We start from the raw sequence: 12,868 nt of genomic DNA on the forward strand, positions 1-12,868 counted from the left end.
CTCACCTTGCCCTGGAGGGCTGCGGCGCCGGTGAAGCTCCTGTCCTTCAGCATGGGTGAAATCATTGTCCACTGGTCGGTTTCAGGCTTGTAGCGCTCGGCGGCGTTCAGTACCATGTGTTTGTCGTACCCTCCCATGGCATAGATACAGCCGCCCAACGCGACCACGCTGAGGTGACAGCGGCGTGAGTGCATGGGAGCCACCTGCAGCCAGCTGCGAGTGACGGGGTTGAACGTGCACACACTGCTGAGAAACTCTCCGCCGCCTACGCCGCCGACGTAGTAGACCAGACCGTGGAGATAAGAGGTGCCGTGGTTGGTCCGGGGACTCTCCGCCTCAACACTCACGTCTATCCATCCACCGGCTAGGATATCGTAAGCCTCCATGGTCGTGCTGCCGCAACTCCAGCCTCCAATGGCCAATAGGACCTCCTGTGGCAGGCGTGGGCGGGTCAGGGGGTTTGGGAGCCTGTCGGAGCCAGGGGTTTTCAGGACGCTGAGGATGAGGGCCCTGCAGTTGTGGCTGTCTCTCACCATAGGGTTGTTCTGGACATTGTTCAGCAAGTAGTCAGGCCTCATCAAGCCCATGCGAACCTGGGAAGAGACAAGCAGACAGCGGGTACAACTTAGACATCGGTTGTAGACGGTTTCTGTTGCTAGGGAACAGTTTGGACCCAAATGTTTGAGAACCACTGTACTAGGGAACCTAGTGTTGTTTTAATGTAATGCACAGTAATACAATTAGTTACCTTGGACAACAGCAAAGGGATGTGTGTTTTACGATCCTCACAGGAGTGGTCGATCCAACGGAGGATGGCCTCGAACACCGTCTCCTCATTCTTCACGTTCAGGTCATCCCTCTCGATGATGTCCACCATTTGCTGCAGGGACAGCTCCACAAACTCCTGTGAGACGTGCAACATCTCCTCAAAGTGGCACACGATCATGAGATGGGCCTTGCGCCTCAGGTCAGGGCAGCAGTAGCAGTCCGGCAACCTCCAGATGCCGACACAGTTTTCCAGAGACAGCTGGCCTTCTAGGAAGTCAGAGCACGCTTCTACTATGCCAGTGACTTGAAGCTGGTCTGCAGCCACCAGAAGCTCTTCCACGTTCTCTGCTGTCACCGGCACAACGCGTGTGTAGGCGTACTCTATGATGATCTGCATCATACCCGGGGACACCCCAGGGATAGTGTGGACTGCTTTCTCTGAGTCACTCCAGCGATTGAAGAGGGCTCTGTGGGATGCAGAATATAGAGATATCTGATGAGTAAACAGTAAGCAACATTCTGTCCTGTGTAGTAATATATTTTCACTGTAGAAGTATAGGGTCTTAGCACAGTAGAAGTATAGTATCTTTTTACAGTAGAAGTACAGTATAGTATCTGTTTACAGTAGAAGTACAGTATAGTATCTGTTTACAGTAGAAGTACAGTATAGTATTTGTTTACAGTAGAAGTACAGTATAGTATCGTTTTACAGTAGAAGTACAGGATAGTATATTTTTACAGTAGACGTACAGTATAGTATCTGTTTACAGTAGAAGTACAGTATAGTATCTGTTTACAGTAAAAGTACAGTATAATATCTGTTTACTAACCAAGCTAACCTGAACCAAGCTAACCTGAACCAAGATAAACTTACATGAAATAGTGACTGCATTCACCCAGGATTTTCTTGTGGGCGTTAAACTCAGTGCTGTTGACTTTAATAACCACATCACATAAGATTCCCTCCAGACACAGTTCATTCATTGTACGGGACATTGTTTCCTTTTCCATGTGGGGAAAATTAAATTGTATCTACAAAATATATTCAAGCTTACAGACAAGTAGCCGGAAACAACAAGTGATATCTTCACTTGTCTTCTGAGATCTGAGAACTTCTGAGAGAATTGTTGAACACAAATGTTCTAGAATGTTCTATTATGACATCATACTGTGACATCACAAATGTCTAGAATGTTCTAATATGACATCATACTGATGTCATATTAGAAACAGATGTTTCTAGAATGTTCACAAATGTTCTAGAATGTTTGATTATGACATCATACTGTGACATCACAAATGTTCTAGAATGTTTGATTATGACATCATACTGTGACATCACAAATATTCTAGAATGTTTGATTATGTCATCATACTGTGACATCCAGTGATGGGAATAATGGCATTATAAATAACGGCGTTACTAACAGCGTTAGTTTTTTCAGTAACGAGTAATCTAACGGATTACTCTTCCAATCTTAATAACGGCGTTACCGTTACTGCCAAAAAATGCGCCGCGTTACTATGATTGAAGCTGTTTTTTTCATCAGACAGATCTCTGCGCAGAGAAGCAATACTTTTTTTCCTTGGTTAGTGGGCAGTGCGCGATTGGCTGAGGTTGAGTAAAATGTCATGGTAAGCCAATCAGAGGTAGAGGTGGGCGGGTGTTCGAAAGAATCCAGAGTCTGACACACAGCGACAACACAAGCGACTCAGTCAACGACAGACCGCGGTTCTGTGTACGTTTTGATAGTTTGTTTAGCGAGCCCAAATAATCCAAAACTAATCCAACGAACAACGAGCAGTCAACGACAGACTTCACTCTTGTGTTAGTTGTGTTGCAGCGCAGGACACTACAGTAGTGGAGGCTACAGCCTTATCAACAGTGCTGCACTTCCTGGTTTAATAGCACAGTCTTCAGGTGGTCAGAGATATATATCTGTATGTCATGCATGTCTTAAATGTCATGATTAGATTAGTAGATGATTAGATTAGATTCTTATAACTGTATGTTGTGTATGTCATAAATGTCATGGATTGAAAATGGGGGACCCTGATGTAAACAAGACGAAAGTCTCTCTGGTCTGCATCCCCTTAACAATTGTGTGTATTGAGCTGTACTGTACTGTACCCATTCTGCAATCTGTTAATTAAAATGTTCAATCAATCAGTATATATTTGTTATTTATTTTTGGTATAGTGCTTAACAAGCATAATTTAATGTTGCCCAGTTGTTTCCTGTTGAGCGGCAATACATATCAAAAGTTCCAAAATATCTATTGTGTTTGTATTTGTATATCTACATGGCATTTGATTGGAGGCTAGTCTCACTTTGTCCCACAGCAACATTAAAATAGTTTAGATTTGTGTATGTTGTTTATGTAACAAATGTACTTGAAAGTAACACAATAGTTACTTTCTGAAGTAACTAGTTACTTTTATCATTTGTAACTGAGTAAGTAATTGAGTTACTTTTTGGAAGAAGTAACTAGTAACTGTAACTAGTTACTTTTTAAAAGTAACTTGCCCAACACTGGTGACATCACAACGGAACATGTTTGAGTTGCATTTGAATAATTTAAATAATATGTTGACATTAAAAAAGAACAAATAAAATGATAAAAAAAAACTACATAAAACAATGATACAAATTATAATAAAATATTTAAGTAAAATGTATAGAAATAAAGAAAAATAAGACAATGAAATAAAGATAATAATTCATTTAAAAGCTATTTTAAAAAGGTACGTTTTGAGCAGTGCCAACCGAGTCTGCTGTCCTAACAGACTTGGGGTCTGTAGGGTAAGCACTTATTCCCTCCGCCCTGAACATTTATGGAGATGTATGGGCATTTTAAGTCAGTGATAAAAGTGTCTTTCAAGGATAAGTGAGCTACCGCACTGATTATTATAGTTTAATATTCAATATTTGATCACCAAAACCCCCCAAAAAGCATAAAAAGGCCCCTCCCCACCCAAAAAGGCCCCCCAAAAATAGCACAGGCCCAGTGCCCTTTTCAGCCTTTGAGCACCTGCCCCTCTAAAGTCCTGTGTACGTCCCTGAGCCACTGTGTAAACAACTGTATCATCTATCACAAAATGTTACGTTATTGGCATAGATTGGAGCACAGTTAGTGTGTCTACCTTCTGTGAACATTTAGCAACAATCCCTGTTGCAATCCGATCCAAAATGGCGGAGCCATCCATTAAAAGAATGGAACTGCACATACAGTAGATTTCATTCACGGTTCTTCCTGCACTATCCTGAGATACTAAATCCAAATTGAACTCTGCCATTTGAAAGAGGAGATTTGGCCCGATCCATAGATGTGCAAGTTGGCTATAATAAGGTCATTTATAGGCCTGGTATTCTATATTCTATAATAATATTTCAAATGGCATGTGTCCGGATGGCATAATTCAGTACTGTATCTACAAAACATTATGTTTCATCATCTTCCCTTTATTTATTTGCTTAGATTTCTTGTAAACATGATCTCAAGAAGGTGCTGAATGAGCTTAGTGGCCGTTTTTCATGTCTGGTCATTTTTAGCATGGTGTTATTTAATGTCAAAGTGTCCCACCCAGGGCCGCCTGGGAGAAATCCGAGGCCCTGTGCGAGATTTAAACAGTCAACATATTCATAAATAATAGCGCTGCCCGAGGCTGGGCATGATACAGTCAACATATAGCAAGAGAGAGAGCGCGAGAGAGCTCCCGTTCTACAGTCAATATACAGTGTTATCGCTGTAGACCCGGCAATGCCCCTGACCCTCCACCAGAGCAAGGCCAGAGAGAGAGAGATAGAGAGAGAGCATGTCTGTTTGTGTGTGTGTGTTAGAGAGAGAGCATGTATATGTGTGTTAGAAAGAGAGAGAAATATATAGAGAGAGAGCATGTCATTTTGTGTGTTAGAGAGAGATATAGAGCATGTCTGTGTGTTAGAAAGAGAGAGAGAGAGAGAGAGCATGTGTGTTTGTGTGTTAGAGAGAGAGAGCATGTCTGTGTGTGTGTGTTAGAGAGAGAGCATGTATGAGAGAGATAAGCAAAGATGAGCCCCTAAAGGATATTCAACTTTTAATGGAATAACAAAACAGAAGGAAAAGATAACTTCACAAAGGCAACATGAATATACATAGATCCAAAAGGACAAAGATCAACACTTAAATCCAAAGAGAAGAGGGTCTATACCAGAGAAAACAAAGTAGCAAGGAGCCAATGGCCGACATCAGCTAAATAGGCTAACTGCAAATAGAGTAGCCAGGTACTGACACCAGGCCACACACAGCTTTGGCCAACGCTACCCAAGCTACACAAAGAACCAAGACAATTCACACACAGCACATGTCGTATCACCAAATGTTGTGAAGTAACATATGTTTTGCCTGGAAAAAAACATTGTTATTAACAAAACATTCGGGAGGGGAAGGAAGGAAGAGTGGGGTAATGTCCAATGGACATCTTACCTGCACCAAGGAACACGCAGGGCGAAAGGCCGCAACACAGGTCTCCACGTTGACGAAAGGCCTCTCGCTGGCGGGACAAAAAGAAGCTATGGCCGGAGCCTTGTCATGGTGCAGGCCCGACTACATCTTCTGTCAAAGATGATGTCGTAGTCAGAGTGCCAGGGTCTGCTATTCTCACGGCTAATGTCAATGGTCGTAGCACAAGCTAACAGCTAACTCTAGGCTAACTGATAGCATCAAGCTAACGTTCCCAGCCAAGCGAAAACGAGCAGCTAACGTCGTAGCTAAACAGCTAACTGGCTAACAGTTAGCTCAACCCGGCTATCGCTAACCACTAGCTAACGCAGAAGCAAGCTATGCGGCTACCACTGAAAAACTGTACAACGTGAGAAAAGCAATACAGGCCAACACTTCAGACAGCCGCTGTGTTTTCCTCTTCTCATCCGAAGAGGGAAGGGAAAAAGAAGGCAATACACGTCCCACTACAGAGTGGTGTTTATCATTACACATGGGCAAAACAGAGTCCATTCTCTTCGGTTCAAATAACAAACTCAGCAAGACCGACGGCTTCTCAGTTACAGTGGGTGACAATATTGTCACAAGGAAAGAAGATATTATCTACCTGGGTTCCATCCTAGAGGCAAATCTTTCCTGTGACAAAATGGCATCCAATGTAATAAAAAAAGTCAACCAACGAACACGATTCTTGTACCGGATCTCCTCACTGGTAAACAAGAATACCCTGAAGACTCTAGCAGGAGCACTCATTCAAGGGTACTACGACTATGCTTGCACCTCATGGTACCAAAGCACCTCAAAGGCGCTAAAAACAAAATTACAAACATCTCAAAACAAACTGGTCAGACTACTGCTTGACCTTACTCCTAGAACCCACCTCACCCCTGCCCACTTTGACAACCTAGGATGGCTTAGAGTAGACGACAGAGTACAGCAACTTGCAATGGGCCTGGTCTACAAGATACACTACACGACCAAGGTACCCATGTACATGACAAAATACTTCCCAAAGGTCAGTGAATACCACGATCACAACACCAGAGGGAGCTCCACAAATCATGTTAAACCCAGATTCGGCTCAAACAAGGGACTAAACACGTTTCGCAATTATGCCACATCAATGTGGAACGCCCTACCCAAAGCTGTAAAGGAATGTGAATCACTACCCACTTTCAAAAACACTCTCAAAAAACACCTAAGGGAGACTGCAACTCGAAACTGGCCCCTGTAAATGTCCGAACACAACCCCCTCCAATGTACAGTAAATTACCAAGTATGGTCTTGTCAATAATCCAATGTACAGTGTTGTTTGTACAGTTGTACAGTGTCCCCCACCCACCCCTCCTACCCAACCCCCCCCCCCACCCACCCAACCACCTCCAATGTACAGTCCCCCCCCACCCCCACCTACCCAATCCAATGTACAGTTTCTACGCCTAATGTATATACTCTTTTCTTTCTGGACTCTTTTTGTATCACAAACAGTACTGTAATTGCAAATCTGGTATGTCATAAATGTATAGATGTAGCAGTACTGTCTATCTGTATGTCATGTATGTCATATATGTTACGATGAATTGAAAATGGGGGACCCTGATGTAAACAAGACGAAAGTCTTTCTCTGGTCTGCATCCCCTTAACAATTGTATGTATTGAGCTGTACTGTACTGTACCCATTCTGCAATCTGTTAATAAAGTTTTCATTCATTCATCATTCATTCATTCATTCATTCATAGCGGTGCCGGCAACAAGTCCCTCGCAGACTATAGCCGACTTGAGCATGGAGATATTCTCATAATGAATCACCAAGCTCACCTCCCTCGCACCAGGTGCTGACACCAGGCCACACACCGTTAGCTACTACAACAGCTAGCCGGCCCGTTTGGCTCCAGAGAGAGAGAGAGAGATATATCCACGGCGGGAATAGAATAGAGTGCATTAAAAACTCACCAAACGTCCAATTGTCTCGACGAGTTCCTTGAACCCCTGGCGGAGGGAGAGGGTGTTGCCTTGCGGATCAGCTGCTCCATTAGCTGCGCTTGTAACTTGTCGCGCTCGACTTCGCGCTTGGTGAGATCTACTTCTCTTTGGGCACCGGCAGCGGCGCGCTGGGCGTCGGCCCGGTCTCTTGCCATATTCTCTTCCGTCTGAAGGCGTCTCATCTCCAGGCGTGTGCGCTCTTCTTCGCTCCGTTGTTGCGCTTGGAGTTGTTCGCGCTTGCTAAGCGCCTGTGCTTGGAGTTGTTCGCGCTCGCTAAGCGCCTGTGCTTGGAGACGATCGCGTTCACCCTGAAGTCGATCGCGTTCGGTAGAGGCTGTCAGGCTGACGAGGAACGCCTGTTGTAGCATCCTCTCCGCTTCGCTGGGGGAAGGCGGTTGTGGAGGTGAGCCGCTCCGGCGTGAGCCGCTCCTGGGGGTACTCGTTGGGGAGTCCTGGAGCTCTATTTCCTCGGCGCTCTCCTCCTCTTCTTCCGTGCAGAGTTCTCTCTCTGTAGGGTTGTCTTCCTCCCGGGGCTGGTCGGGGACTACTTCTTCGGTAGTGGCGGGGGGTAAAGGCATGTCAGCTCCCTCCTGGTCCCCACCGTGAGCTTGGTCAGTTACATTAGAACCTACTAGGGCCTCTGTGGTCGGGGAAACCTGGTCGTTAAGGTCAGACATAATTTTACTTTCTACTTTTACCGCGTTTACCGTTTGTCGAAGGCTAGGTAGTTGACTGACAGTGTAATCCTCTAAGTACTGAGGTGGCTGTCGTCTGCGCCGCGGGCGTTCTAGGTTAGGAGGACCGTTTCGTGGAGTGTTCATCATAGGCCATTTCAATATTAATAACACTATATTAATATTACACTAGTTACCCTCCGGCTCGAAGGACCAATTGTAACTGAGGGGTACAATTCCCTGACTGTATTGTTAGATATGGTATTTAATACCACTACCTCTTGTACTTTAACTTCTGGCCATCCAGTACATGATATAAATATGATGAACACTTTCCCACCTGATGAAACGAAGTCCACACAAATGTACAAATCGAATATTTAATATAGCAAAAGGTATATACAACGTTCACTTGTTTACACTTATGATTTGAAATGCACTTGTATGGCAAATGAGTATTCGTAGGTAAATCAACATTGAATGTCCAATCTCTGGTTACGCAGGGAGTAAGTATACAACCTGTTTCTTTAGGAAACTATAGCGATGGTACTTAAATGATTATAGCTGGATACACTAAGGGGGGGGGGGGTCCCGCTGGTTGTAAGACAGTAGGAGGGGGGGGTTAGAGAAGCCGCTGGCGGTATCCCATCTGGCCGACAGTTTCTTGGGAGAATTCAAAGTCTTGAACACGGTGCCCACAGAACCTCGGTCCGCAGACGAATACAGCTGGACCCTCTGGTGGACGGTAGCTGCCAGTCCACAACGGAGAGACGTGAGGCGACCTCACTGGTGTAGAGCACCGTCTCACCTTGACTCCTCTCCGGGGGGTAGTTCCAACACTCCGCAGTGTTGGCCGTTATCCATGGAATAATCAAAGCACCCAAAGCATAATCCAAGCCGTGGAAGGCTCGCCGTCGTCCGGGTAGAGTAATCCAATATACAGGTCCAGTCGCCCTGGCCCGGAGCTCCTCGGATGCAAGCACCACTAGTGGTCTGCCCAGCCTGGTTAAGCGTCCAGATAACGTCAGGAACGATGGGGGTACTGATAACTTTATAACTCTAACCGAACGATGCACCATACATAAATAGACTATTATTAGCTTAATAGAATACGTCCAACTCGACGGTATAGTGCCAAACTATGACTATTCAACTATTAATCCACACGATATCTCAATGCCTATTCTGAGGCCAAGTAGGCCTTACTACACCACACGTGCGTCGTGGGTGAGGCTTCGCGTCTGTTACTCTGTTGGAGGGTAAAGAACTGGACTAAAAGAAAGTTCTACTTTACTTGCGCCATATATATATGCGCTATGAACAAATAGTACCATTCGTATTTCACCAGACGTATTCCTACGCGGAACCGGGGCTTGCCACGACATGTTGGGCGGCACGATTGAACTTGAACCTAGGGGTATGGCTGATGGCGCCAGGTTCTCGTCCAATGGTGGAATGAAACTATTATGGGCTGTTTAGTAGACTAAAGGGATATTCAGTGCATATTGTACAAGGAATATACAGGGGATATCAAACGATATACAAATACTATTTAAATATATATAAATAAATACATATATTCGGTTTAATCTGATCCTTCACAACACATACCTTATTCACAGCTGAAGTATTCAAATATTAAAGCAGACTATCCAGAATAAGAGGGCACACAATACGAACTGTAATACCTTGATACATGAATCTTTATGTTTAACATATTAATCCTACCTGTTTACATTGCCTGGTCCTGACACAGGTAACGCACTTGTTATTGTTTACAAAGAAACTCTTACAGAGTATTGCACAACCATTCCTAATTTCAATTTTGTTCATAGCTTATTAAGCTTTCTCTAAAAGAAGGAGGATGTAATATTCATGCTTTGAATATATCTTTACTATATTATTCATGCTGTGAATATATCATTTACGACAGGCGCGCCAGGCGCACCTTGCTTATGTATACATGACCCTGGAGTAATTCACTTCATGTATTTCAAATCACGAAAACGACTGTGCTATGTTTATTCACATCTGTAGCAGTAGGCTATGCTATTGTATAAAATAGGCTACAGTTTATTAAAAATGATTAACACCATTGATCATCTATTGTGTGTCTAAATGCAATATGCAGACATGGGCTGTAGACAGGTAATAATTCTCTCAGTAGTTAAGTGTTGTTGTAGTACCACTTTGTCACACACGAGGGAGCACTTCTCCATATAAACTAGCATGGTGCTAGTAGGACTGGGGTCGGTCTGTCCTTCATCAGGTAGGTAGGTAAATATATCCACATTTAAATACATATATAAACATTGCCAAGAGAGGCGGGAGGCAGTCATGTGTTGTATTGTTTAATTTTCTACCTAAAATCACAGGGATTGTGTTAAAACTGCTGTGGGTATCAAATAAGGAGGAGTAGATAGGAAGGCTGAGAGGGAGACACAGGAGAGAAGGTTCTTTATTGAGACAGTAGGAAGGCTGAGAGGAACTGGAGTGCTAAAACTCAAACTTGTGATGCCATCAAGTATAAACTCTGGAGCTATAGACAATGCATTTGGAAATATGGTATAGGTGACACTGAGAGCACCCAGGGGAATGTTCTGAGTATACACATACATTTTCTGTTTCAGAAGTGAAAACACTACCATAGAATAAAGCATATTTGAGTATAAAAACTCAAACAAACATTATGTGGGTCCACAAAATCATTCTCTCATTCGTTGTCTATAGGAGCAGCTCCAGACTTTAGACCTGATAACATCAAAAGTTTGTTCGCCTTGGGAGAGAGTAGCTCATGTTCACAAATCTTGATTGAACTTTCTATAGGCCATGGAAATAACATAATGGAATTCTTAATTCTGGTGATGTTCCCCTTTAAAGACAAATACAGTGGATGTTTAGCACCATTTGTTTTTCACAACTGGATTTAGCTTAAATGTAAATGTTCAGGTTAGGCCTTTCTTCTTACTTCTGCTTAGGCTACAAGTGACTTTCACACTTGACACAAACCACATCAGAATAGAAAATACAGTGGGTTGTGAATAGGCTTAGAGACTTGCACTGGAAGAAATATAAGAGGGAGCTGAGTTCAGGGGCGTCGTTCTGGTATGGCAAGGTATGGCACTCGCCATACGGCTCAATACACACAATTGTTAAGGGGATGCAGACCTGAGAAAGATGTTTGTCTTGTTTACATCAGGGTCCCCCATTTTCAATTCATATCGACATACAGGTATTTAGTACCGATACATGTTAGTCTTAGACAAAGTTAAATTATGCCCTTCGCATATCTTTTCTGGATATACATTTTAAATAACCAGAGGCAACACTAAAGCAGCACTGTAATGTATCGTACCCGAGGCAGCCCAAATCTTCTCAAAGATTTTATCATAAGTGTGCCTCGACTTCATTTCAGTAGATAGTCTCAGAAGGAGGTCAGTGCGTGACCCAGAGGAATCCAATTTACATTCTTTACACAGCTTCCGTATCACAGAAACCTAAGACATGAAAAATATATAAGAAATAGCCAGTGTTTTAAGTTGTAAAATGTTAATCAATGCACAGAAATAAATCTTCATTAGGCTAATACTATATAGTTTACACTTAAAAAGAATATCAACCTTCTGTTTGTAGAGCTCGTTTCTGAGCCTGTCTTCCGAGACTGTGATTTCCTGCCCCTCTACTTGTTTTTGAGGACGGACTTTCTCAAATTCAGTGTTGATTACTATGTTGGACCGGCGGGTATTTTTGCCTATCCATGGTGCCCAAAAGTGATAGCTGGGGGGAACTGCAAATGGGGTTTTTTTTTTTACCTTTGCAATGAAAAGAAAATAATAATGTCAGGAATAGAAGTTGCTTAACAAATTGATAAAAGGAGATGTCGACTAAGCGCTGTGCGTTACCCGTTACTTTATTTTATTTTTATTTTTTATTTATCCTTTATTTATCCAGGAATGTCCCATTGAGATACAATATCTCTTCTTCCAGGGAGTCCTGACCAACACGGCACACAACAAGTTTCAACATAAAACAGGGCATTAAACAAAAAACATACAATTCAAATATAAATACAGAAGGCCATTTGTGCAGTGGCAAGGAGCATAATCAGATCAGCAATAGCATCAGGTAAAACAGTTACATGTTTCATAAAGGGCTAATCGTAGCATACCTTTAAAAGCATTCACAGTAGGAAGTGCCTCTAGACAAAGTTTTACTTGCAGCGTATTCCATAAAAAGGGAGCATAGTGGGAGAATGCAGCTTTACCAAGCTCTGACTGCATCAGAGGAACATTTAAAAGCATCCCATTTGCTGCTCGTCTGGTATTAAAAAAGCAAGTATAAAAGGACAGAAGTCTGGAGATATATAAGGGCAGCTTACCTAGCAATGACTTAAGGATAAAAATCAACATGTGTGATTGTCTTCTTTGGTTACAAAACCATGACCAATCATATCCATAGACAGTGTCTTCCAGAAGTACATACTTGTCCACGCCACGAAGCCCCGCCTCAAACCCGTCCACGCCACGAAGCCCCGCCCAGACGTTGGGCTCTGTGGCTCTGCAGATATACCCTACTCAGCCAGCTAGCGTTGATGCTATTCAATGCTCTATCATACCCAACTAACGTTAATGCCATTCAGAATTTATTAACATAGCTACAACAACACACAGTAACGTTAATATAATTACATGCATCATTGTTTACAATGAACGTAGGGCAGTTCGAAAGGACTGGACACGGACAAGTTGTTAAACAGCAATCAATTTAATATAACAGGTAGTTCGAGCTGCATTTTCGTGCTCTCTCTCCTCCTGCCGATTAAATTCAGCAGCTCTTCCTCGACCTCGAGTGCCTGTAGCTGCCTGTATTTGCACAAAGGCGTCCATCCCTGCTGCTAGCTAACGTTAAAACGAACCTAAAGTTACACAAGCAGAATACATCACAAATACTTCCGGTCGGGG

Source organism: Notolepis coatsorum (assembly GCF_963971535.1).
Source record: "Notolepis coatsorum genome assembly, chromosome: 15".
Lineage (NCBI taxonomy): Eukaryota > Metazoa > Chordata > Actinopteri > Aulopiformes > Paralepididae > Notolepis > Notolepis coatsorum.